This window comes from Leuresthes tenuis, unplaced genomic scaffold, assembly GCF_036924035.1.
Source record: "Leuresthes tenuis unplaced genomic scaffold, fLeuTen1.0.hap1 SCAF_1, whole genome shotgun sequence".
NCBI lineage: Eukaryota > Metazoa > Chordata > Actinopteri > Atheriniformes > Atherinopsidae > Leuresthes > Leuresthes tenuis.
In genome coordinates, this window is record NW_027325355.1 from 40,847,753 (window position 1) to 40,869,500 (window position 21,748).

The 21,748-nt window shown below is 44.6% G+C and overlaps 3 non-coding genes and 33 pseudogenes across 3 annotated transcripts; all 36 read right to left on the reverse strand.

Annotated features, from left to right (window-relative positions):
- Window positions 1-6,728: 6,728 nt before the first annotated feature.
- On the reverse strand, window positions 6,729-6,847 carry LOC140291088 (5S ribosomal RNA; annotated as a pseudogene).
- A 269-nt stretch (window positions 6,848-7,116) lies between these two features.
- LOC140295090 (5S ribosomal RNA) lies at window positions 7,117-7,235 on the reverse strand (annotated as a pseudogene).
- A 269-nt stretch (window positions 7,236-7,504) lies between these two features.
- LOC140277912 (5S ribosomal RNA) lies at window positions 7,505-7,623 on the reverse strand (annotated as a pseudogene).
- A 268-nt stretch (window positions 7,624-7,891) lies between these two features.
- On the reverse strand, window positions 7,892-8,010 carry LOC140294378 (5S ribosomal RNA; annotated as a pseudogene).
- A 272-nt stretch (window positions 8,011-8,282) lies between these two features.
- On the reverse strand, window positions 8,283-8,401 carry LOC140268683 (5S ribosomal RNA; annotated as a pseudogene).
- A 266-nt stretch (window positions 8,402-8,667) lies between these two features.
- Window positions 8,668-8,786, reverse strand: LOC140293613 (5S ribosomal RNA; annotated as a pseudogene).
- Window positions 8,787-9,057: 271 nt separating this feature from the next.
- LOC140297241 (5S ribosomal RNA) lies at window positions 9,058-9,176 on the reverse strand (annotated as a pseudogene).
- A 269-nt stretch (window positions 9,177-9,445) lies between these two features.
- Window positions 9,446-9,564, reverse strand: LOC140295799 (5S ribosomal RNA; annotated as a pseudogene).
- A 269-nt stretch (window positions 9,565-9,833) lies between these two features.
- LOC140289435 (5S ribosomal RNA) lies at window positions 9,834-9,952 on the reverse strand. The gene has a single exon (XR_011912255.1). It is a non-coding gene; the product is annotated as a 5S ribosomal RNA (ribosomal RNA).
- Window positions 9,953-10,221: 269 nt separating this feature from the next.
- On the reverse strand, window positions 10,222-10,340 carry LOC140281708 (5S ribosomal RNA; annotated as a pseudogene).
- A 269-nt stretch (window positions 10,341-10,609) lies between these two features.
- On the reverse strand, window positions 10,610-10,728 carry LOC140277918 (5S ribosomal RNA; annotated as a pseudogene).
- A 271-nt stretch (window positions 10,729-10,999) lies between these two features.
- LOC140291794 (5S ribosomal RNA) lies at window positions 11,000-11,118 on the reverse strand (annotated as a pseudogene).
- Window positions 11,119-11,384: 266 nt separating this feature from the next.
- LOC140313072 (5S ribosomal RNA) lies at window positions 11,385-11,503 on the reverse strand (annotated as a pseudogene).
- Window positions 11,504-11,774: 271 nt separating this feature from the next.
- LOC140293003 (5S ribosomal RNA) lies at window positions 11,775-11,893 on the reverse strand (annotated as a pseudogene).
- A 269-nt stretch (window positions 11,894-12,162) lies between these two features.
- On the reverse strand, window positions 12,163-12,281 carry LOC140294696 (5S ribosomal RNA; annotated as a pseudogene).
- Window positions 12,282-12,553: 272 nt separating this feature from the next.
- On the reverse strand, window positions 12,554-12,672 carry LOC140297397 (5S ribosomal RNA). The gene has a single exon (XR_011913135.1). It is a non-coding gene; the product is annotated as a 5S ribosomal RNA (ribosomal RNA).
- Window positions 12,673-12,938: 266 nt separating this feature from the next.
- Window positions 12,939-13,057, reverse strand: LOC140295756 (5S ribosomal RNA; annotated as a pseudogene).
- A 271-nt stretch (window positions 13,058-13,328) lies between these two features.
- On the reverse strand, window positions 13,329-13,447 carry LOC140296383 (5S ribosomal RNA; annotated as a pseudogene).
- Window positions 13,448-13,716: 269 nt separating this feature from the next.
- Window positions 13,717-13,835, reverse strand: LOC140295800 (5S ribosomal RNA; annotated as a pseudogene).
- Window positions 13,836-14,104: 269 nt separating this feature from the next.
- Window positions 14,105-14,223, reverse strand: LOC140289447 (5S ribosomal RNA). Its single transcript, XR_011912256.1, has one exon. It is a non-coding gene; the product is annotated as a 5S ribosomal RNA (ribosomal RNA).
- A 269-nt stretch (window positions 14,224-14,492) lies between these two features.
- LOC140281716 (5S ribosomal RNA) lies at window positions 14,493-14,611 on the reverse strand (annotated as a pseudogene).
- A 269-nt stretch (window positions 14,612-14,880) lies between these two features.
- On the reverse strand, window positions 14,881-14,999 carry LOC140277921 (5S ribosomal RNA; annotated as a pseudogene).
- A 271-nt stretch (window positions 15,000-15,270) lies between these two features.
- LOC140291795 (5S ribosomal RNA) lies at window positions 15,271-15,389 on the reverse strand (annotated as a pseudogene).
- Window positions 15,390-15,655: 266 nt separating this feature from the next.
- Window positions 15,656-15,774, reverse strand: LOC140309902 (5S ribosomal RNA; annotated as a pseudogene).
- Window positions 15,775-16,045: 271 nt separating this feature from the next.
- Window positions 16,046-16,164, reverse strand: LOC140293005 (5S ribosomal RNA; annotated as a pseudogene).
- Window positions 16,165-16,433: 269 nt separating this feature from the next.
- On the reverse strand, window positions 16,434-16,552 carry LOC140294697 (5S ribosomal RNA; annotated as a pseudogene).
- Window positions 16,553-17,211: 659 nt separating this feature from the next.
- On the reverse strand, window positions 17,212-17,330 carry LOC140315610 (5S ribosomal RNA; annotated as a pseudogene).
- A 269-nt stretch (window positions 17,331-17,599) lies between these two features.
- On the reverse strand, window positions 17,600-17,718 carry LOC140303765 (5S ribosomal RNA; annotated as a pseudogene).
- Window positions 17,719-17,987: 269 nt separating this feature from the next.
- On the reverse strand, window positions 17,988-18,106 carry LOC140283929 (5S ribosomal RNA; annotated as a pseudogene).
- A 269-nt stretch (window positions 18,107-18,375) lies between these two features.
- LOC140289222 (5S ribosomal RNA) lies at window positions 18,376-18,494 on the reverse strand (annotated as a pseudogene).
- A 272-nt stretch (window positions 18,495-18,766) lies between these two features.
- On the reverse strand, window positions 18,767-18,885 carry LOC140268690 (5S ribosomal RNA; annotated as a pseudogene).
- A 641-nt stretch (window positions 18,886-19,526) lies between these two features.
- Window positions 19,527-19,645, reverse strand: LOC140293624 (5S ribosomal RNA; annotated as a pseudogene).
- A 269-nt stretch (window positions 19,646-19,914) lies between these two features.
- LOC140288843 (5S ribosomal RNA) lies at window positions 19,915-20,033 on the reverse strand (annotated as a pseudogene).
- Window positions 20,034-20,305: 272 nt separating this feature from the next.
- Window positions 20,306-20,424, reverse strand: LOC140268693 (5S ribosomal RNA; annotated as a pseudogene).
- Window positions 20,425-20,690: 266 nt separating this feature from the next.
- LOC140308487 (5S ribosomal RNA) lies at window positions 20,691-20,809 on the reverse strand (annotated as a pseudogene).
- Window positions 20,810-21,079: 270 nt separating this feature from the next.
- LOC140292865 (5S ribosomal RNA) lies at window positions 21,080-21,198 on the reverse strand (annotated as a pseudogene).
- Between the last annotated feature and the right edge of the window lie 550 nt (window positions 21,199-21,748).

A 21,748-nucleotide genomic window follows, 5' to 3' on the forward strand; every position in this document is an offset into this window, starting at 1 on the left:
TGGAGGAAATGTTTATGCCTAAATATCTAATATTTCCTGACTGTAAAGTGATCGCATGTATATTCTGGACCCTACAGTTAATGGGCAGAACTGTGGTCTTAGACCAATTGATAGAGTAGTCAGAAAGTGCTGAGAATTTATTTATGAGTGTGATCGTGTGAGTGAGAGATGTCTGTGAGTTGTGGAGGAAAAGTAATACATCATCAGCATAAAGACTTATTGAATTTCGGATTCCAGAAGAGAACAAGTGTTGTTCTTTCTCATATAAGGAAATATAAAGAAGTAATACTTGAAACCAATTTAGACATGGATAAATATGAAGGACAAAGCAGTTTTAACTTGGTTTGAGTGAAGCAATTCCTTTTATGGCAATATCTGAAATCTTGACTATCTCCTTAAAAGAAAGCAAATTTCGGATTCCAGAAGAACAAGTGTGGTTCTTTCTCATATAAGGTAATATAAATAAGTTTATACTTGAAACCAGCTTAGACATGGATAAGTAAGAAGGACAAAGCAGTTTTAACTTAGTTTAAGTGAAGGAATTCATTTTACAGCAAAATCCTGAATCGTGCATAACTCCTCATAAGGAGTGTATTGCTCAAACATAAGTGTTTTTCTTTCTCATACAAGGTTATAAAAAGAAGTTTATGTTTGAAACCAGCTTAAACATTGATAAATATGAAGGACAAAGCAGTTTTAACTTGGTTTGAGTGAAGCAATTCATTTTATGGCAATATCTGAAATCTTCACTATCTCCTTGAAAGAAAGCGAATTTCAGATTCCAGAAGAACAAGTGTGGTTCTTTTTCATATAAGGTAATATAAAGAAGTTTATACTCGAAACCAGCTTAGACGGATAAATAAGAAGGACAAAGCGGTTTTAACTTGGTTGAAGTGAAGGATTTCATTTTACAGCAAAATCCTGAAACGTGCATTACTCCTCATAAGGAGTGTATTGCTCAAACATGTGTTGTTTTTTTCTCATACAAGATTATAAAAAGAAATTTATGTTTGAAACCATCTTAAACATGGACAATTATGAAGGACAAAGCAGTTTTAACTTGGTTTGAGTGAAGCAATTCATTTTATGGCAATATCTGAAATCTTGACTATCTCCTTAAAAGAAAGTGAATTTCGGATTCCAGAAGAGAACAAGTGTTGTTCTTTCTCATACAAGATTATAAAAAGAAATTTATGTTTGAAACCATCTTAAACATGGACAAATATGAAGGACAAAGCAGTTTTAACTTGGTTTGAGTGAAGCAATTCATTTTATGGCAATATCTGAAATCTTCACTATCTCCTTGAAAGAAAGCGAATTTCGGATTCCAGAAGAACAAGTGTGGTTCTTTCTCATATAAGGTAATATAAAGAAGTTTATCATTGAAACCAGCGTAGACGTGGATAAATATGAAGGACAAAGCAGTTTTAACTTGGTTTAAGTGAAGGAATTCATAGTTAGCAGTTCCTTGATGAGGGATATTTCAGACACCAAAATCCATTTTCTAAAGAGAAATAAAGAGAAAACAACAATCACTTCTGTTAAAGACTGAAAAAGAAATGTCACCCATGATATCAACAATGCTTTTAGGGACTTCTATAAAACCTTATATTCATCACAAAATGATCCATCAAACAGTAACATAGATCAGTTTCTTAGTAATATCAACCTTCCAAAATCACAAACCGAACAGGCAATGGCTCTGGATTCACCTCTCTCAATAGGAGAACTCCATGAAGCCCTTCAACATATGCCTAGTAACAAAGCCCCGGGTGGCCACCAGATGGTTTTCCAGCAGAGTTCTACAAAGAATTGTGGACTGTTTTGGCACTGCATTTCACAAAATTGTATTACAAGTTAAGCAGAATGGCAGATTATCCCCACACATGAACTCTGCTAACATTATCCTGCTACAGAAACCAGGAAAAGACCCCATACTTCCATCCAGCTACCGCCCAATATCTCTAATAAATGCAGACTTCAAAATAATTTGTAAAGCCCTCGCCAAAAGAATAGAAGAAATAACTCCACTTATAATACATCCTGACCAGACAGGTTTCATAAAGGGTTGACGATCATCCACTAACACTCGCAGGCTAATTAATCTCATAGACTATTCTACCATCGACAACCTGGAAACCACAATAGTCTCTCTAGATGCAGAAAAAGCATTTGATCGAGTGAACTGGAAATTTTTATTCGCAGCATTAAAAAAATTCGGGTTTGGGTCACACTTCATCAACTGGATAAGGATATTATAAAGCTCCCCAAATGCAAGTGTCAGGACAAATGAGGTACAAGACAGGGTTGCCCACTTTCTCCATCACTTTTTGCTATTTTCATCGAACCTTTTGCAGCTGCTATCAGACAAGATAGAAATATTAAAGGCATCCAACCCCAAAATATTGAGCATAAAATAAGTCTTTATGCTGATGATGTATTACTTTTCCTCCACAACTCACAGACATCTCTCACTCACACGATCACACTCATAAATAAATTCTCAGCACTTTCTGACTACTCTATCAATTGGTCTAAGACCACAGTTCTGCCCATTAACTGTAGGGTCCAGAATATACCTGCGATCACTTTACAGTCAGGAAATATTAGATATTTAGGCATTAACATTTCCTCCAGGCTCTCAGAGCTAACAAAGCTAAATTATGTGCAATTATTAAAGACAGTAGAGGACGATCTCTCTCGTTGGAAGTCCTTACCTATATCACTTATGGGGAGAGTTACAACCATTAAAATGATGATACTACCAAAAGTTAACTATTTGTTCTCAATGATCCCCATAAAACCATCTGCTACTTGGTTTAAGTCACTAGATTAATGCATCTCCAAATTTCTGTGGAAAAACAAACCACCACGTATTAGTTTAAAAACGCTACAGAAAACCAAGGAAAGTGGTTGATTAGATTTACCTCATTTTCAACGCTATTCCTTAGCCAATAGGTTATAGTATATATCAAAATGGTTTAAACCTAGCCCAATAGATGAACCACACAGCTTCTGGCCACAAATATGTTTGAACACCTTTAGAATGACTCGAAATCCTAATTTACAGCTCATACAATACAAAATTCTTCATAGAACACACTATACAGGACAAAGGATGTTCAGGATGGGTCTAACACACTCAAACATCTGCTCACATTGCACAGATAACACACCTGATGATTATGCACACGCTTTGTGGTTTTGTGCGCCTGTCCAGAAGTTCTGGTTTGAAGTCTGTACGGACCTATCAACATGGCTAAAGTGTAGCATTCCTGCATGCTGGGTGACTTAGACAACATCAACATGGAAATTAACTCAGCACACATGGTACTCACAGTGTTATGTATTGCAAAGAAAACTATTCTCATGAACTGGAAAGTGAAGAATAATCTGTGTATTAACCTGTTTAGAGATGTTCTTTTAGATTATATTAGCATGGAAACAATGTCTGCCTCCTTAAAACATCAATTGGCTGAATTTCATTCTCTCTGGTCCCCGCTGATTAACTGTGTTTCTTCGGGCGTCTGGTGGTCTCTCGGGTCGTGGGGACCGGGTTGGTCATTGCTGGGGGGTACTGTGTGTCGGGCTTGGAGGGCAGTTTTGGGGGCTTGCGGGTGGGGCTGTCTTGCTGTGTGGGGCGGGGTCCCTTAGGGGCCTTGGGGTGGTGGCTGCTGGCTCTGTACCGGGTGGCTGGGCCGCTCTGGCGTGGGTGGTAGTGCTGGGCCTGGGCCCTGGTGGCTGGGCGCTGCCTTGCGCCCGGGGGGGCTGGGTTGCCCTGGACATGCCACAGTATGGGTGGGTTGGTGCAGGTCCTGGTGCCAGGCTTGTTGCTCTGGGACCTCCAGGGTGTCCGCGGGTGGTTGTTTTCTTTAGGGTATTGGGGCGTGCGGTGGGGGGGGGGGTGCTTTTCCCCTGTTGAGGGGGGGGCCTGGGTGATGGTGGGTCTCAGGCCCGGGCTGCTGCGTCTGGTGTGACCGGGTGGTTTGTTTGTTTTTTTGTAGAGGTCCTCCGGGATGGGATGGGGTTGGGTTGAGTGGGGTTGGGCGGGGTGGGTACCTTCTGGGGGTACAGTAGCTCCCGGAATATGGTCGCTGCAGGCCCCGAGCCTGGTGGACATTAGACCCTCCTGCCCTGTGCTGGGTCCCAGGTAGCGGGGGTGCCTATTGCTGCCAGTCCCTGGCTGCCCTCTCCGGGGGAGAGTAGCTCCCCCGGTGTATATCCCCATACCGTCTCCCTTTTGGCTCCTGTACACAGCACACACTCACACATGAAAGGTTTTGGGGGCGTGTGTGTTCTGTGTGGTGTAGTGGATGGGGCCACGTAGGTGGTCCCCTTGGCTGCACTCTGCAGTTCCCCACCCCTGTTTTAATTACACCTTAGACATCACTACTTATCAAACACACACACACACATTAGGTCTTGGGGGGTGGTTGCACTGAGTGGCATCTGGTAGGCGGGGCTCTTTGGGTATGTAGGCTGCCCAGAGGGCCGCGCTCCCAGTTCTACAAATTCGGGTTTGGGTCACACTTCATCAACTGGATAAGGATATTATAAAGCTCCCCAAATGCAAGTATCAGGACAAATGATCAAACTTCTCCAAGCTTCAGTCTGCAGAGAGGTACAAGACAGGGTTTCCCACTTTCTCCATCACTTTTTGCTATTTTCATCGAACCTTTTGCAGCTGCTATCAGACAAGATAGAAATATTAAAGGCATCCAACCCCAAAATATTGAGCATAAAATAAGTCTTTATGCTGATGATGTATTACTTTTCCTCCACAACTCACAGACGTCTCTCACTCACACGATCACACTCATAAATAAATTCTCAGCACTTTCTGACTACTCTATCAATTGGTCTAAGACCACAGTTCTGCCCATTAACTGTAGGGTCCAGAATATACCTGCGATCACTTTACAGTCAGGAAATATTAGATATTTAGGCATAAACATTTCCTCCAGGCTCTCAGAGCTAACAAAGCTAAATTATGTGCAATTATTAAAGACAGTAGAGGACGATCTCTCTCGTTGGAAGTCCTTACCTATATCACTTATGGGGAGAGTTGCAACCATTAAAATGATGATACTACCAAAAGTTAACTATTTGTTCTCAATGATCCCCATAAAACCATCTGCTACTTGGTTTAAGTCACTAGATTAATGCATCTCCAAATTTCTGTGGAAAAACAAACCACCACGTATTAGTTTAAAAACGCTACAGAAAACCAAGGAAAGTGGTTGATTAGATTTACCTCATTTTCAGCGCTATTCCTTAGCCAATAGGTTACAGTATATATCAAAATGGTTTAAACCTAGCCCAATAGATGAACCATGGATAATATAGAACAAGCATTGTGTGATAATCTGGAAATCTCTGACCTGCCACTTATTAGTCAAAACGTAAAAAATCACAAATGTTTTAAAAGCATTAACATCAGCACCTCTCTGACAGCCTGGTGGGAATTTCTAAAAATAACAAAGTCTTCACTTGTCCCGTGTAAGCTTACACCCATCTGGAACAATCCTGACATCCTGCAAAACAAAAAAATGCTAAACTTTACTCTGTGGAAGATCAAAGGAATCAAACATCTGGAACATATAATCCAAAATGGAAATTTTATTTCATTTGATGAGCTCATATCACAACATGAGATAGGCAGCAATAAATTCCTAGAATATCAACAACTTAAGTCTATAATAACAAAGGAATATATCCTCCACCAACCAGACTTACAACTCCCGATTAGGGTAGCAGAATTTCTAAGCATCTGCATCCCAAAACTACTATCAAAAATACATAAATTATTGTCTAAGATAGATGACACAATGTCTTTACCATCCTAAAAATGGGAGGCAGATTTATCCATCAGTTCTAGTCATAGCTTCTGGCCACAAATATGTTTGAACACCTTCAGAATGACTCGAAATCCTAATTTACAGCTCATACAATACAAAATTCTTCATAGAACACACTATACAGGACAAAGGATGTTCAGGATGGGTCTAACACACTCAAACATCTGCTCACATTGCACAGATAACACACCTGATGATTATGCACACGCTTTGTGGTTTTGTGCGCCTGTCCAGAAGGTCTGGTTTGAAGTCTGTACGGACCTATCAACATGGCCAAAGTGTAGCATTCCTGCATGCCCCACACTGTGCATACTGGGTGACTTAGACAACATCAACATGGAAATTAACTCAGCACACATGGTCATCACAGTGTTATGTATCGCAAAGAAAACTATTCTCATGAACTGGAAAGCGAAGAACAATCTGTGTATTAACCAGTTTAGAAATGTTCTTTTAGATTACATTAGCATGGAAACAATGTCTGCCTCTTTAAAACATCAATTGGCTAAATTTCATTCTCTCTGGTCCCCGCTGATTAGCTTTATCACATAGTGGTGGTGGTGGGTTACTGTGTGGTGTTTTGCGGTGTGGGGCGGGGTCCCTTAGGGGCCTTGGGGTGGTGGCTGCTAAGTACTGGAATCATACACTTCCTCTATGTAACCAGATAATTGCAGAGAAAGGCTGACTTGTAGTGGGCACATCTTCTTCCCTGATGTGATTATTCTCTGCAGCTGAAACTGAGACTCTCAGATCACTTCGTGTCTGCCAACAAAGAAGCAGCAACTGCTGAAGATGACCAACTTCCTCATGTGTCACAGGATGATCAGACGTTGCAACAAAAGACATGCAGGTGGTAGAGAGAAGAGAAGAAGCTTACAGCACCTGGTGTTCCCAAGCTGTCTCCCATCCAAGTACTAACCAGGTACAACCCTGCTTGGCGTCCGAGATCAGACGAGGTCGGGCTTATTCAGGGTGGTGTGGCCGTAAGCAACAATGTCTCTGACAAATGTGCATTATATAGGTACTGGAATCATACGGTTCCTCTATGCAACCAGATAATTGCCGAGAAAGGCTGATGTGTAGCGGGCAAATCATCTTCTCTGATGTGATCATTCTCTGCAACTGAAACTGAGACTCTCAGATCACTTTGTGTCAGCCAACAAAGCAGCAGCAGCTGAAGATGACCAACTTCCTCATGTGTCACAGGGTGATCAGACGTTGCAACAAAAGACATGCAGGTGGTAGAGAGAAGAGAAAAAGCTTACAATACCTGGTATTCCCAGAATGTCTACCATTCAAGTACTAACCAGGCCCAAACCTGCTTGGCTTCTGAGATCAGACGAGGTCGGGCATATTCAGGGTGGTGTGGCCGTAAGCAACCATAACTGTGACAAATGTGCATTATATAGGTACTGGAATCATACAGTTCCTCTATGTAACCAGATAATTGCCGAGAAAAGCTGATAAGTAGTGGGCACATCTTCTTCCCTGACGTGATTATTCTCTCGAGCTGAAACTGAGACTCTCAGATCACTTTGTGTCTGCCAACAAAGAAGCAGAAGCTGAAGATGACCAACTTCCTCATGTGTCACAGGGTGATCAGACGTTGCAACAAAACACATTCAGGTGGTAGAGAGAAGAGAAAAAGCTTACAGCACCTGGTATTCCCAAGCAGTCTCCCACCCAAGTACTAACCAGGCCCAATCCTGCTTGGCTTCCGAGATCAGACGAGGTCAAGCATATTGAGGGTGGTGTGGCCGTAAGCAACAATGTCTGTGACAAATGTGCATTATATAGGTACTGGAATCATACGGTTCCTCTATGTAACCAGAAATTGCTGAGAAAGGCTGATGTGTAGTGGGCACATCTTCTTCCCTGACGTGATTATTCTCTGAAGCTGAAACTGAGACTCTCAGATCACTTCGTGTCTGCCAACAAAGCAGCAGCAGCTGAAGATGACCAACTTCTTCACGTGTCACAGGGTAATCAGAGGTTGCAACAAAAGACATGCAGCTGGTAGAGAGGAGAGAAAATGCTTACAGCACCTGGCATTCCCAAGCAGACTCCCATCCAAGTACTAACAAAGACCAACCCTGCTTGGCTTCCGAGATCAGACGAGGTCAGGCTTATTCAGGGTGGTGTGGCCGTAAGCAACAATAACTGTGACAAATGTGCATTATATAAGTACAGGAATCATACGGTTCCTCTATGTAACCAGATAATTGCAGAGAAAGGCTGACTTGTAGTGGGCACATCTTCTTCCCTGATGTGATTATTCTCTGCAGCTGAAACTGAGACTCTCAGATCACTTCGTGTCTGCCAACAAAGCAGCAGCAGCTGCTGAAGATGGCCAACTTCCTCATGTGTCATAGGGTGATCAAACGTTGCAACAAAAGACATGCAGGTGGTAGAGAGAAGAGAAAAAGCTTACAGCACCTGGTTTTCCCAAGCGGTCTCCCATCAAAGTACTAACCAGGCCCAACCCTCCTTGGCTTCCGAGATCAGGAGAGGTCGGACATATTCAGGGTGGTTTGGCCGTAAGCAACAATCTCTGTGACAAATGTGCATTATATAGGCAATGGAATCTTATGGTTCCTCTATGTAACCAGATAATTGCCGAGAAAGGCTGATATGTAGTGGGCACATCTTGTTCCCTGACGTGATAATTTTCTCCAGCTGAAAATGAAACTCTCAGATCACTTCGTGTCTGCCAACAAAGCAGCAGCTGAAGATGACCAACTTCCTCATGTGTCACAGGGTGATCAGACGTTGCAACAAAAGACATGTAGTTGGTAGAGAGAAGAGAAAAAGCTTAGAGCACCTGGTATTCCAAAGCGGTCTCCCATCCAAGTACGAACCAGGCCCAACCCTGCTTTGCTTCCGAGATCAGACAAGGTCAGGCATATTGAGGGTGGTGTGGCCGTAAGCAACAACAGCTGTGACAAATGTGCGTATATAGGCACTGGAATCATACACTTCCTCTATGTAAACAGATAATTGCCGAGAAAGGCTGACTTGTAGTGGTTACATCTTCTTCCCTGATGTGATTATTCTCTGCAGCTGAAACTGAGACTCTCAGATAACCTCATGTCTGCCAACAAAGCAGCAGCAGCTGTTGAAGATGACCAACTTCCTCATGTGTCACAGGGTGATCAGACGTTGCAACAAAAGACATGCAGGTGGTAGAGAGAAGAGAAAAAGCTTACAGAACCTGGTATTCCCAAGCTGTCTCCCATCCAAGTACTAACCAGGTACAACCCTGCTTGGCTTCCGAGATCAGACAAGGTCAGGCATATTCAGGGTGGTGTGGCTATAAGGAACAATATCTGTGACTCATGTGCATTATATAGGTACTGGAATCATACGGTTCCTATATGCAACCAGATAATTGCCGAGAAAGGCTGACTTGTAGTGGGCACATCTTCTTCCCTGATGTGATTGTTCTCTGCAGCTGAAACTGAGACTCTCAGATCACTTAGTGTCTGCCAACAAAGCAGCAGCAGCTGAAGATGACCAACTTCCTCATGTGTCACAGGGTGATCAGACGTTGCAACAAAAGACATGCAGGTGGTAGAGAGAAGAGAAAAAGCTTACGGCACCTGGTATTCCCAAGCGGTCTCCCACCCAAGTACTAACCAGGCCCAAGCCTGCTTGCCTTCCGAGATCAGACAAGGTCGGGCTTATTGAGGGTGGTGTGGCGGTAAATAACAATGTCTATGACAAATGTGCATTATATAAGTACAGGAATCATACGGTTCCTCTATGTAACCAGATAATTGCAGAGAAAGGCTGATGTGTAGTGGGCACATCTTCTTCCCTGACGTGATTATTCTCTTCAGCTGAAACTGAGACTCTCAGATCACTTCGTGTCTGCCAACAAAGCAGCAGAAGCTGAAGATGACCAACTTCCTCATGTGTCACAGGGTGATCAGACGTTGCAACAAAAGACATGCAGGTGGTAGAGAGAAGAGAAAAAGCTTACAGCACCTGGTATTCCCAAGCGGTCTCCCATCCAAGTACTAATCAGGCCCCACCCTGCTTGTCTTCCGAGACCAGATGAGGTCGGGCATGTTCAGGGTGGTGTGGCCGTAAGGATCAATGTCTGTGACAAATGTGCATTATATAGGTACTGGAATCATACGGTTCCTCTATGTAACCAGATAATTGCCGAGAAAGGCTGATGTGTAGTGGGCACATCTTCTTCCCATACGTGATAATTCACACCAGCTGAAACTGAGACTCTCAGATAACTTCGTGTCTTCCAACAAAGCAGCAGCAGCTGAAGATGACCAACTTCCTCATGTGTCACAGGGTGATCAGACGTTGCAACAAAAGACATGCAGGTGGTAGAGAGAAGAGAAAAAGCTTACAGCACCTGGTATTCCCAAGAGGTCTTCCATCCAAGTACAAACCAGGCCCAACTGTGCTTGGCTTCTGAGATCAGACGAGGTCGGGCATGTTCAGGGTGGTGTGGCCGTAAGCAACAATGTGTCTGACAAATGTGCATTATATAAGTACAGGAATCATACGGTTCCTCTATGTAACCAGATCATTTCCGAGAAAGGCTGATGTGTAGTGGGCACATCTTCTTCCCTGACGTGATTATTCTCTGCAGCTGAAACTGAGACTCTCAGATCACTTTGTGTCTGCCAACAAAGCAGCAGAAGCTGAAGATGACCAACTTCCTCATGTGTCACAGGGTGATCAAATGTTGCAACAAAAGACATGCAGGTGGTAGAGAGAAGAGAAAAAGCTTACAGCACCTGGTATTCCCAAGCAGTCTCCCACCCAAGTACTAACCAGGCCCAATCCTGCTTGGCTTCCGAGATCAGACGAGGTCAAGCATATTGAGGGTGGTGTGGCCGTAAGCAACAATGGCTGTGACAAATGTGCATTATATAGGTACTGGAATCATACGGTTCCTCTATGTAACCAGAAATTGCTGAGAAAGGATGATGTGCAGTGGGCACATCTTCTTCCCTGATGTGATTATTCTCTGCAGCTGAAACTGAGACTCTCAGATCACTTCGTGTCTGCCAACAAAGCAGCAGCAGCTGCTGAAGATGGCCAACTTCCTCATGTGTCATAGGGTGATCAGACGTTGCAACAAAAGACATGCAGGTGGTAGAGAGAAGAGAAAAAGCTTACAGCACCTGGTTTTCCCAAGCGGTCTCCCATCAAAGTACTAACCAGTCCCAACCCTCCTTGGCTTCCGAGATCAGGAGAGGTCGGACATATTCAGGGTGGTTTGGCCGTAAGCAACAATCTCTGTGACAAATGTGCATTATATAGGTAATGGAATCTTATGGTTCCTCTATGTAACCAGATAATTGCCGAGAAAGGCTGATATGTAGTGGGCACATCTTGTTCCCTGACGTGATAATTCTCTCCAGATGAAAATGAGACTCTCAGATCACTTCGTGTCTGCCAACAAAGCAGCAGCTGAAGATGACCAACTTCCTCATGTGTCACAGGGTGATCAGACGTTGCAACAAAAGACATGTAGTTGGTAGAGAGAAGAGAAAAAGCTTACAGCACCTGGTATTCCGAAAAGGTCTCCCATCCAAGTACTAACCAGGCCCAACCCTGCTTTAATTCCGAGATCAGACAAGGTTGGGCATATTCAGGGTGGTGTGGCCGTAAGCAACAATCTCTGTGACAAATGTGCATTATATAGGCACTGGAATCATACACTTCCTCTATGTAAACAGATAATTGCCGAGAAAGGCATACTTGTAGTGGTTACATCTTCTTCCCTGATGTGATTATTCTCTGCAGCTGAAACTGAGACTCTCAGATAACCTCAAGTCTGCCAACAAAGCAGCAGCAGCTGTTGAAGATGACCAACTTCCTCATGTATCACAGGGTGATCAGACGTTGCAACAAAAGACATGCAGGTGGTAGAGAGAAGAAAAAAGCTTACAGAACCTGGTATTCCCAAGCTGTCTCCCATCCAAGTACTAACCAGGTACAACCCTGCTTTGCTTCCGAGATCAGACGAGGTCAGGCATATTCAGGGTGGTGTGGCTGTAAGCAACAATGTCTGTGACAAATGTGCATTATATAGGTACTGGAATCATACGGTTCCTATATGCAACCAGATAATTGCCGAGAAAGGCTGACTTGTAGTGGGCACATCTTCTTCCCTGATGTGATTATTCTCTGCAGCTGAAACTGAGACTCTCAGATCACTTTGTGTCTGCCAACAAAGCAGCAGCAGCTGAAGATGACCAACTTCCTCATGTGTCACAGGGTGATCAGACGTTGCAACAAAAGACATGCAGGAGGTAGAGAGAAGAGAAAAAGCTTACGGTACCTGGTATTCCCAAGCGGTCTCCCACCCAAGTACTAACCAGGTACAACCCTGCTTGGCTTCCGAGATCAGACAAGGTCGGGCTTATTCAGGGTGGTGTGGCGGTAAGTAACAATGTCTATGACAAATATGCATTATATAAGTACAGGAATCATACGGTTCCTCTATGTAACCAGATAATTGCCGAGAAAGGCTGACTTGTAGTGGGCACATCTTCTTCCCTGATGTGATTATTCTCTTCAGCTGAAACTGAGACTCTCAGATCACTTCGTGTCTGCCAACAAAGCAGCAGCAGCTGCTGAAGATGACCAACTTCCTCATGTGTCATAGGGTGATCAAACGTTGCAACAAAAGACATGCAGGTGGTAGAGAGAAGAGAAAAAGCTTACAGCACCTGGTATTCCCAAGTGGTCTCCCATCCAAGTACTAACCAGGCCCAACCCTGCTTGGCTTCCAAGATCAGACGAGGTCAGGTTTATTCAGGGTGGTGTGGCCGTAAGCAACAATATCTGTGACAAATGTGCATTATATAAGTACTGGAACCATGTACTTCCTCTATGTAACCAGATAATTGCCGAGAAAGGCTGATATGTAGTGGGCACATCTTGTTCCCTGACGTGATAATTTTCTCCAGCTGAAAATGAAACTCTCAGATCACTTCGTGTCTGCCAACAAAGCAGCAGCTGAAGATGACCAACTTCCTCATGTGTCACAGGGTGATCAGACGTTGCAACAAAAGACATGTAGTTGGTAGAGAGAAGAGAAAAAGCTTAGAGCACCTGGTATTCCAAAGCAGTCTCCCATCCAAGTACGAACCAGGCCCAACCCTGCTTTGCTTCCGAGATCAGACAAGGTCAGGCATATTGAGGGTGGTGTGGCCGTAAGCAACAACAGCTGTGACAAATGTGCGTATATAGGCACTGGAATCATACACTTCCTCTATGTAAACAGATAATTGCCGAGAAAGGCTGACTTGTAGTGGTTACATCTTCTTCCCTGATGTGATTATTCTCTGCAGCTGAAACTGAGACTCTCAGATAACCTCATGTCTGCCAACAAAGCAGCAGCAGCTGTTGAAGATGACCAACTTCCTCATGTGTCACAGGGTGATCAGACGTTGCAACAAAAGACATGCAGGTGGTAGAGAGAAGAGAAAAAGCTTACAGAACCTGGTATTCCCAAGCTGTCTCCCATCCAAGTACTAACCAGGTACAACCCTGCTTGGCTTCCGAGATCAGACGAGGTCAGGCATATTCAGGGTGGTGTGGCTATAAGGAACAATATCTGTGACTCATGTGCATTATATAGGTACTGGAATCATACGGTTCCTATATGCAACCAGATAATTGCCGAGAAAGGCTGACTTGTAGTGGGCACATCTTCTTCCCTGATGTGATTGTTCTCTGCAGCTGAAACTGAGACTCTCAGATCACTTAGTGTCTGCCAACAAAGCAGCAGCAGCTGAAGATGACCAACTTCCTCATGTGTCACAGGGTGATCAGACGTTGCAACAAAAGACATGCAGGTGGTAGAGAGAAGAGAAAAAGCTTACGGCACCTGGTATTCCCAAGCGGTCTCCCACCCAAGTACTAACCAGGCCCAAGCCTGCTTGCCTTCCGAGATCAGACAAGGTCGGGCTTATTGAGGGTGGTGTGGCGGTAAATAACAATGTCTATGACAAATGTGCATTATATAAGTACAGGAATCATACGGTTCCTCTATGTAACCAGATAATTGCAGAGAAAGGCTGATATGTAGTGGGCACATCTTCTTCCCTGACGTGATTATTCTCTTCAGCTGAAACTGAGACTCTCAGATCACTTCGTGTCTGCCAACAAAGCAGCAGAAGCTGAAGATGACCAACTTCCTCATGTGTCACAGGGTGATCAGACGTTGCAACAAAAGACATGCAGGTGGTAGAGAGAAGAGAAAAAGCTTACAGCACCTGGTATTCCCAAGCGGTCTCCCATCCAAGTACTAATCAGGCCCCACCCTGCTTGTCTTCCGAGACCAGATGAGGTCGGGCATGTTCAGGGTGGTGTGGCCGTAAGGATCAATGTCTGTGACAAATGTGCATTATATAGGTACTGGAATCATACGGTTCCTCTATGTAACCAGATAATTGCCGAGAAAGGCTGATGTGTAGTGGGCACATCTTCTTCCCATACGTGATAATTCACACCAGCTGAAACTGAGACTCTCAGATAACTTCGTGTCTTCCAACAAAGCAGCAGCAGCTGAAGATGACCAACTTCCTCATGTGTCACAGGGTTATCAGACGTTGCAACAAAAGACATGCAGGTGGTAGAGAGAAGAGAAAAAGCTTACAGCACCTGGTATTCCCAAGAGGTCTTCCATCCAAGTACAAACCAGGCCCAACTGTGCTTGGCTTCTGAGATCAGACGAGGTCGGGCATGTTCAGGGTGGTGTGGCCGTAAGCAACAATGTGTCTGACAAATGTGCATTATATAAGTACAGGAATCATACGGTTCCTCTATGTAACCAGATCATTTCCGAGAAAGGCTGATGTGTAGTGGGCACATCTTCTTCCCTGACGTGATTATTCTCTGCAGCTGAAACTGAGACTCTCAGATCACTTTGTGTCTGCCAACAAAGCAGCAGAAGCTGAAGATGACCAACTTCCTCATGTGTCACAGGGTGATCAAATGTTGCAACAAAAGACATGCAGGTGGTAGAGAGAAGAGAAAAAGCTTACAGCACCTGGTATTCCCAAGCAGTCTCCCACCCAAGTACTAACCAGGCCCAATCCTGCTTGGCTTCCGAGATCAGACGAGGTCAAGCATATTGAGGGTGGTGTGGCCGTAAGCAACAATGGCTGTGACAAATGTGCATTATATAGGTACTGGAATCATACGGTTCCTCTATGTAACCAGAAATTGCTGAGAAAGGATGATGTGCAGTGGGCACATCTTCTTCCCTGATGTGATTATTCTCTGCAGCTGAAACTGAGACTCTCAGATCACTTCGTGTCTGCCAACAAAGCAGCAGCAGCTGCTGAAGATGGCCAACTTCCTCATGTGTCATAGGGTGATCAGACGTTGCAACAAAAGACATGCAGGTGGTAGAGAGAAGAGAAAAAGCTTACAGCACCTGGTTTTCCCAAGCGGTCTCCCATCAAAGTACTAACCAGTCCCAACCCTCCTTGGCTTCCGAGATCAGGAGAGGTCGGACATATTCAGGGTGGTTTGGCCGTAAGCAACAATCTCTGTGACAAATGTGCATTATATAGGTAATGGAATCTTATGGTTCCTCTATGTAACCAGATAATTGCCGAGAAAGGCTGATATGTAGTGGGCACATCTTGTTCCCTGACGTGATAATTCTCTCCAGCTGAAAATGAGACTCTCAGATCACTTCGTGTCTGCCAACAAAGCAGCAGCTGAAGATGACCAACTTCCTCATGTGTCACAGGGTGATCAGACGTTGCAACAAAAGACATGTAGTTGGTAGAGAGAAGAGAAAAAGCTTACAGCACCTGGTATTCCGAAGCGGTCTCCCATCCAAGTACTAACCAGGCCCAACCCTGCTTTAATTCCGAGATCAGACAAGGTTGGGCATATTCAGGGTGGTGTGGCCGTAAGCAACAATAGGTGTGACAAATGTGCATTATATAGGCACTGGAATCATACACTTCCTCTATGTAAACAGATAATTGCCGAGAAAGGCATACTTGTAGTGGTTACATCTTCTTCCCTGATGTGATTATTCTCTGCAGCTGAAACTGAGACTCTCAGATAACCTCAAGTCTGCCAACAAAGCAGCAGCAGCTGTTGAAGATGACCAACTTCCTCATGTATCACAGGGTGATCAGACGTTGCAACAAAAGACATGCAGGTGGTAGAGAGAAGAAAAAAGCTTACAGAACCTGGTATTCCCAAGCTGTCTCCCATCCAAGTACTAACCAGGTACAACCCTGCTTTGCTTCCGAGATCAGACGAGGTCAGGCATATTCAGGGTGGTGTGGCTGTAAGCAACAATGTCTGTGACAAATGTGCATTATATAGGTACTGGAATCATACGGTTCCTATATGCAACCAGATAATTGCCGAGAAAGGCTGACTTGTAGTGGGCACATCTTCTTCCCTGATGTGATTATTCTCTGCAGCTGAAACTGAGACTCTCAGATCACTTTGTGTCTGCCAACAAAGCAGCAGCAGCTGAAGATGACCAACTTCCTCATGTGTCACAGGGTGATCAGACGTTGCAACAAAAGACATGCAGGAGGTAGAGAGAAGAGAAAAAGCTTACGGTACCTGGTATTCCCAAGCGGTCTCCCACCCAAGTACTAACCAGGTACAACCCTGCTTGGCTTCCGAGATCAGACAAGGTCGGGCTTATTCAGGGTGGTGTGGCGGTAAGTAACAATGTCTATGACAAATATGCATTATATAAGTACAGGAATCATACGGTTCCTCTATGTAACCAGATAATTGCCGAGAAAGGCTGACTTGTAGTGGGCACATCTTCTTCCCTGATGTGATTATTCTCTTCAGCTGAAACTGAGACTCTCAGATCACTTCGTGTCTGCCAACAAAGCAGCAGCAGCTGCTGAAGATGACCAACTTCCTCATGTGTCAAAGGGTGATCAGACGTTGCAACAAAAGACATGCAGGAGGTAGAGAGAAGAAAAAAGCTTACACAACCTGGTATTCCCAAGCTGTCTCCTATCCAAGTACTAACCAGGCCCAAGCCTGCTTGCCTTCCGAGATCAGACAAGGTAGGGCTTATTCAGGGTGGTGTGGCGGTAAGTAACATTGTCTATGACAAATATGCATTATATAAGTACAGGAATCATACGGTTCCTCTATGTAACCAGATAATTGCAGAGAAAGGCTGATGTGTAGTGGGCACATCTTCTTCCCTGATGTGATTATTCTCTTCAGCTGAAACTGAGACTCTCAGATCACTTCGTGTCTGCCAACAAAGCAGCAGAAGCTGAAGATGACCAACTTCCTCATGTGTCACAGGGTGATCAGACGTTGCAACAAAAGACATGCAGGTGGTAGAGAGAAGAGAAAAAGCTTACAGCACCTGGTATTCCCAAGCGGTCTCCCATCCAAGTACTAATCAGGCCCCACCCTGCTTGTATACCGAGATCAGATGAGGTCGGGCATGTTCAGGGTGGTGTGGCCGTAACGATCAATGTCTGTGACAAATGTGCATTATATAGGTACTGGAATCATACAGTTCCTCTATGTAACCAGATAATTGCCGAGAAAGGCTGAGGTGTAGTGGGCACATCTTCTTCCCATACGTGATAATTCTCACCAGCTGAAACTGAGACTCTCAGATCACTTCGTGTCTTCCAACAAATTAGCAGCAGCTGAAGATGACCAACTTCCTCATGTGTCAAAGGGTGATCAGACGTTGCAACAAAAGACATGCAGATGGTAGAGAGAAGAGAAAAAGCTTAGAGCACCTGGTATTCCCAAGCGGTCTCCCATCCAAGTACTAATCAGGCCCAACCGTGCTTGGCGTCCGAGATCAGACGAGGTCGGGCATTTTCAGGGTGGTGTGGCCGTAAGCAACAATGTCTGTGACAAATGTGCATTATATAGGTACTGGAATCATACGGTTCCTCTATGTAACCAGATAATTGCCGAGAAAGGCTGATGTGTAGTGGGCACATCTTCTTCCCATACGTGATAATTCTCACCAGCTGAAACTGAGACTCTCAGATCACTTCCTGTCTTCCAACATAGCAGCAGCAGCTGAAGATGACCAACTTCCTCATGTGTCACAGGGTAATCAGACGTTGCAAGAAAAGACATGCAGGTGGTCGAGAGAAGAGAATAAGCTTGAGGCACCTGGTATTCCCAAGCGGTCTCCCAATAAAGTACTAACCAGGCCCAACCCTGCTTGGCTTCCGAGATCAGACGAGGTCGGGCTTATTCAGGGTGGTGTGGCCGTAAGAAACAATATTTGTGACAAATGTGCAATATATAGGTACTGGAATCATACACTTCCTCTATGTAACCAGATAATTGCAGAGAAAGGCTAACTTGTTATGGGCACATCTTCTTCCCTGATGTGATAATTCTCTCCAGCTGAAAATGAGACTCTCAGATCACTTCGTGTCTGCCAACAAAGCAGCAGCAGCTAAAGATGACCAACTTCCTCATGTGTCACAGGGTAATCAGAGGTTGCAACAAAAGACATGCAGCTGATAGAGAGGAGAGAAAACGCTTACAGCACCTGGCATTCCCAAGCAGACTCCCATCCAAGTACTAACAAGGACCAACCCTGCTTGGCTTCCGAGATCAGATGAGGTCGGGCTTATTCAGGGTGGTGTGGCCGTAAGCAACAATAACTGTGACAAACGTGCATTATATAAGTACAGGAATCATACGGTTCCTCTATGTAACCAGATAATTGCAGAGAAAGGCTGACTTGTAGTGGGCACATCTTCTTCCCATATGTGATTATTCTCTGCAGCTGAAACTGAGACTCTCAGATCACTTCGTGTCTGCCAACAAAGCAGCAGCAGCTGCTGAAGATGGCCAACTTCCTCATGTGTCATAGGGTGATCAGACGTTGCAACAAAAGACATGCAGGTGGTAGAGAGAAGAGAAAAAGCTTACAGCACCTGGTTTTCCCAAGCGGTCTCCCATCAAAGTACTAACCAGGCCCAACCCTCCTTGGCTTCCGAGATCAGGAGAGGTCGGACATATTCAGGGTGGTTTGGCCGTAAGCAACAATCTCTGTGACAAATGTGCATTATATAGGTAATGGAATCTTATGGTTCCTCTATGTAACCAGATAATTGCCGAGAAAGGCTGATATGTAGTGGGCACATCTTGTTCCCTGACGTGATAATTCTCTCCAGCTGAAAATGAGACTCTCAGATCACTTTGTGTCTGCCAACAAAGCAGCAGCTGAAGATGACCAACTTCCTCATGTGTCACAGGGTGATCAGACGTTGCAACAAAAGACATACAGGTGGTAGAGAAAAGAGAAAAAGCTTACAGAACCTGGTATTCCCAAGCTGTCTCCCATCCAAGTACTAACCAGGTACAACCCTGCTTGGCTTCCGAGATCAGGCATATTCAGGGTGGTGTGGCTGTAAGCAACAATGTCTGTGACAAATGTGCATTATATAGGTACTTGAATCATACGGTTCCTATATGCAACCAGATAATTGCCGAGAAAGGCTGACTTGTAGTGGGCACATCTTCTTCCCTGATGTGATTATTCTCTGCAGCTGAAACTGAGACTCTCAGATCACTTTGTGTCTGCCAACAAAGCAGCAGCTGAAGATGACCAACTTCCTCATGTGTCACAGGGTGATCAGACGTTGCAACAAAAGACATGCAGGAGGTAGAGAGAAGAGAAAAAGCTTACGGTACCTGGTATTCCCAAGCGGTCTCCCACCCAAGTACTAACCAGGCCCAAGCCTGCTTGCCTTCCGAGATCAGACAAGGTCGGGCTTATTCAGGGTGGTGTGGCCGTAACGATCAATGTCTGTGACAAATGTGCATTATTTAGGTACTGGAATCATACAGTTCCTCTATGTAACCAGATAATTGCCGAGAAAGGCTGATGTGTAGTGGGCACATCTTCTTCCCATACGTGATAATTCTCACCAGCTGAAACTGAGACTCTCAGATCACTTCCTGTCTTCCAACAAAGCAGCAGCAGCTGAAGATGACCAACTTCCTCATGTGTCACAGGGTGATCAGACGTTGCAACAAAAGAAATGCTGCAGGTAGAGAGGAGAGAAAACGCTTACAGCACCTGGTATTCCCAAGCAGACTCCCATCCAAGTACTAACAAGGACCAACCCTGCTTGGCTTCCGAGATCAGACGAGGTCGGGCTTATTCAGGGTGGTGTGGCCGTAAGCAACAATAACTGTGACAAATGTGCAATATATAAGTACTGGAATCATACACTTCCTCTATGTAACCAGATAATTGCAGAGAAAGGCTGACTTGTAGTGGGCACATCTTCTTCCCTGATGTGATTATTCTCTGCAGCTGAAACTGAGACTCTCAGATCACTTCGTGTCTGCCAACAAAGCAGCAGCAGCTGCTGAAGATGGCCAACTTCCTCATGTGTCATAGAGTGATCAGACGTTGCAACAAAAGACATGCAGGTGGTAGAGAGAAGAGAAAAAGCTTACAGCACCTGGTTTTCCCAAGCGGTCTCCCATCAAAGTACTAACCAGGCCCAACCCTCCTTGGCTTCCGAGATCAGGAGAGGTCGGACATATTCAGGGTGGTTTGGCCGTAAGCAACAATCTCTGTGACAAATGTGCATTATATAGGTAATGGAATCTTATGGTTCCTCTATGTAACCAGATAATTGCCGAGAAAGGCTGATATGTAGTGGGCACATCTTGTTCCCTGACGTGATAATTCTCTCCAGCTGAAAATGAGACTCTCAGATCACTTCGTGTCTGCCAACAAAGCAGCAGCTGAAGATGACCAACTTCCTCATGTGTCACAGGGTGATCAGACGTTGCAACAAAAGACATGTAGTTGGTAGAGAGAAGAGAAAAAGCTTACAGCACCTGGTATTCCGAAGCGGTCTCTCATCCAAGTACTAACCAGGCCCAACCCTGCTTTAATTCCGAGATCAGACAAGGTCGGGCATATTCAGGGTGGTGTGGCCGTAAGCAACAATAGGTGTGACAAATGTGCATTATATAGGCACTGGAATCATACACTTCCTCTATGTAACAAATAATTGCCAAGAAAGGCTGACTTGTAGTGGTTACATCTTCTTCCCTGATGTGATTATTCTCTGCAGCTGAAACTGAGACTCTCAGATAACCTCATGTCTGCCAACAAAGCAGCAGCAGCTGTTGAAGATGACCAACTTCCTCATGTGTCACAAGGTGATCAGACGTTGCAACAAAAGACATGCAGGTGGTAGAGAGAAGAAAAAAGCTTACAGAACCTGGTATTCCCAAGCTGTCTCCCATCCAAGTACTAACCAGGTACAACCCTGCTTGGCTTCCGAGATCAGACGAGGTCAGGCATATTCAGGGTGGTGTGGCTGTAAGCAACAATGTCTGTGACAAATGTGCATTATATAGGTACTGGAATCATACGGTTCCTATATGCAACCAGATAATTGCCGAGAAAGGCTGACTTGTAGTGGGCACATCTTCTTCCCTGATGTGATTATTCTCTGCAGCTGAAACTGAGACTCTCAGATCACTTTGTGTCTGCAAACAAAGCAGCAGAAGCTGAAGATGACCAACTTCCTCATGTGTCACAGGGTGATCAGACGTTGCAACAAAAGACATGTAGTTGGTAGAGAGAAGAGAAAAAGCTTACAGCACCTGGTATTCCCAAGCGGTCTCCCATTCAAGAACTAACCAGGTACAACCCTGCTTGGCTTCCGAGATAAGGCATATTCAGGGTGGTGTGGCTGTAAGCAACAATGTCTGTGACAAATGTGCATTATATAGGTACTTGAATCATACGGTTCCTATATGCAACCAGATAATTGCCGAGAAAGGCTGACTTGTAGTGGGCACATCTTCTTCCCTGATGTGATTATTCTCTGCAGCTGAAACTGAGACTCTCAGATCACTTTGTATCTGCCAAC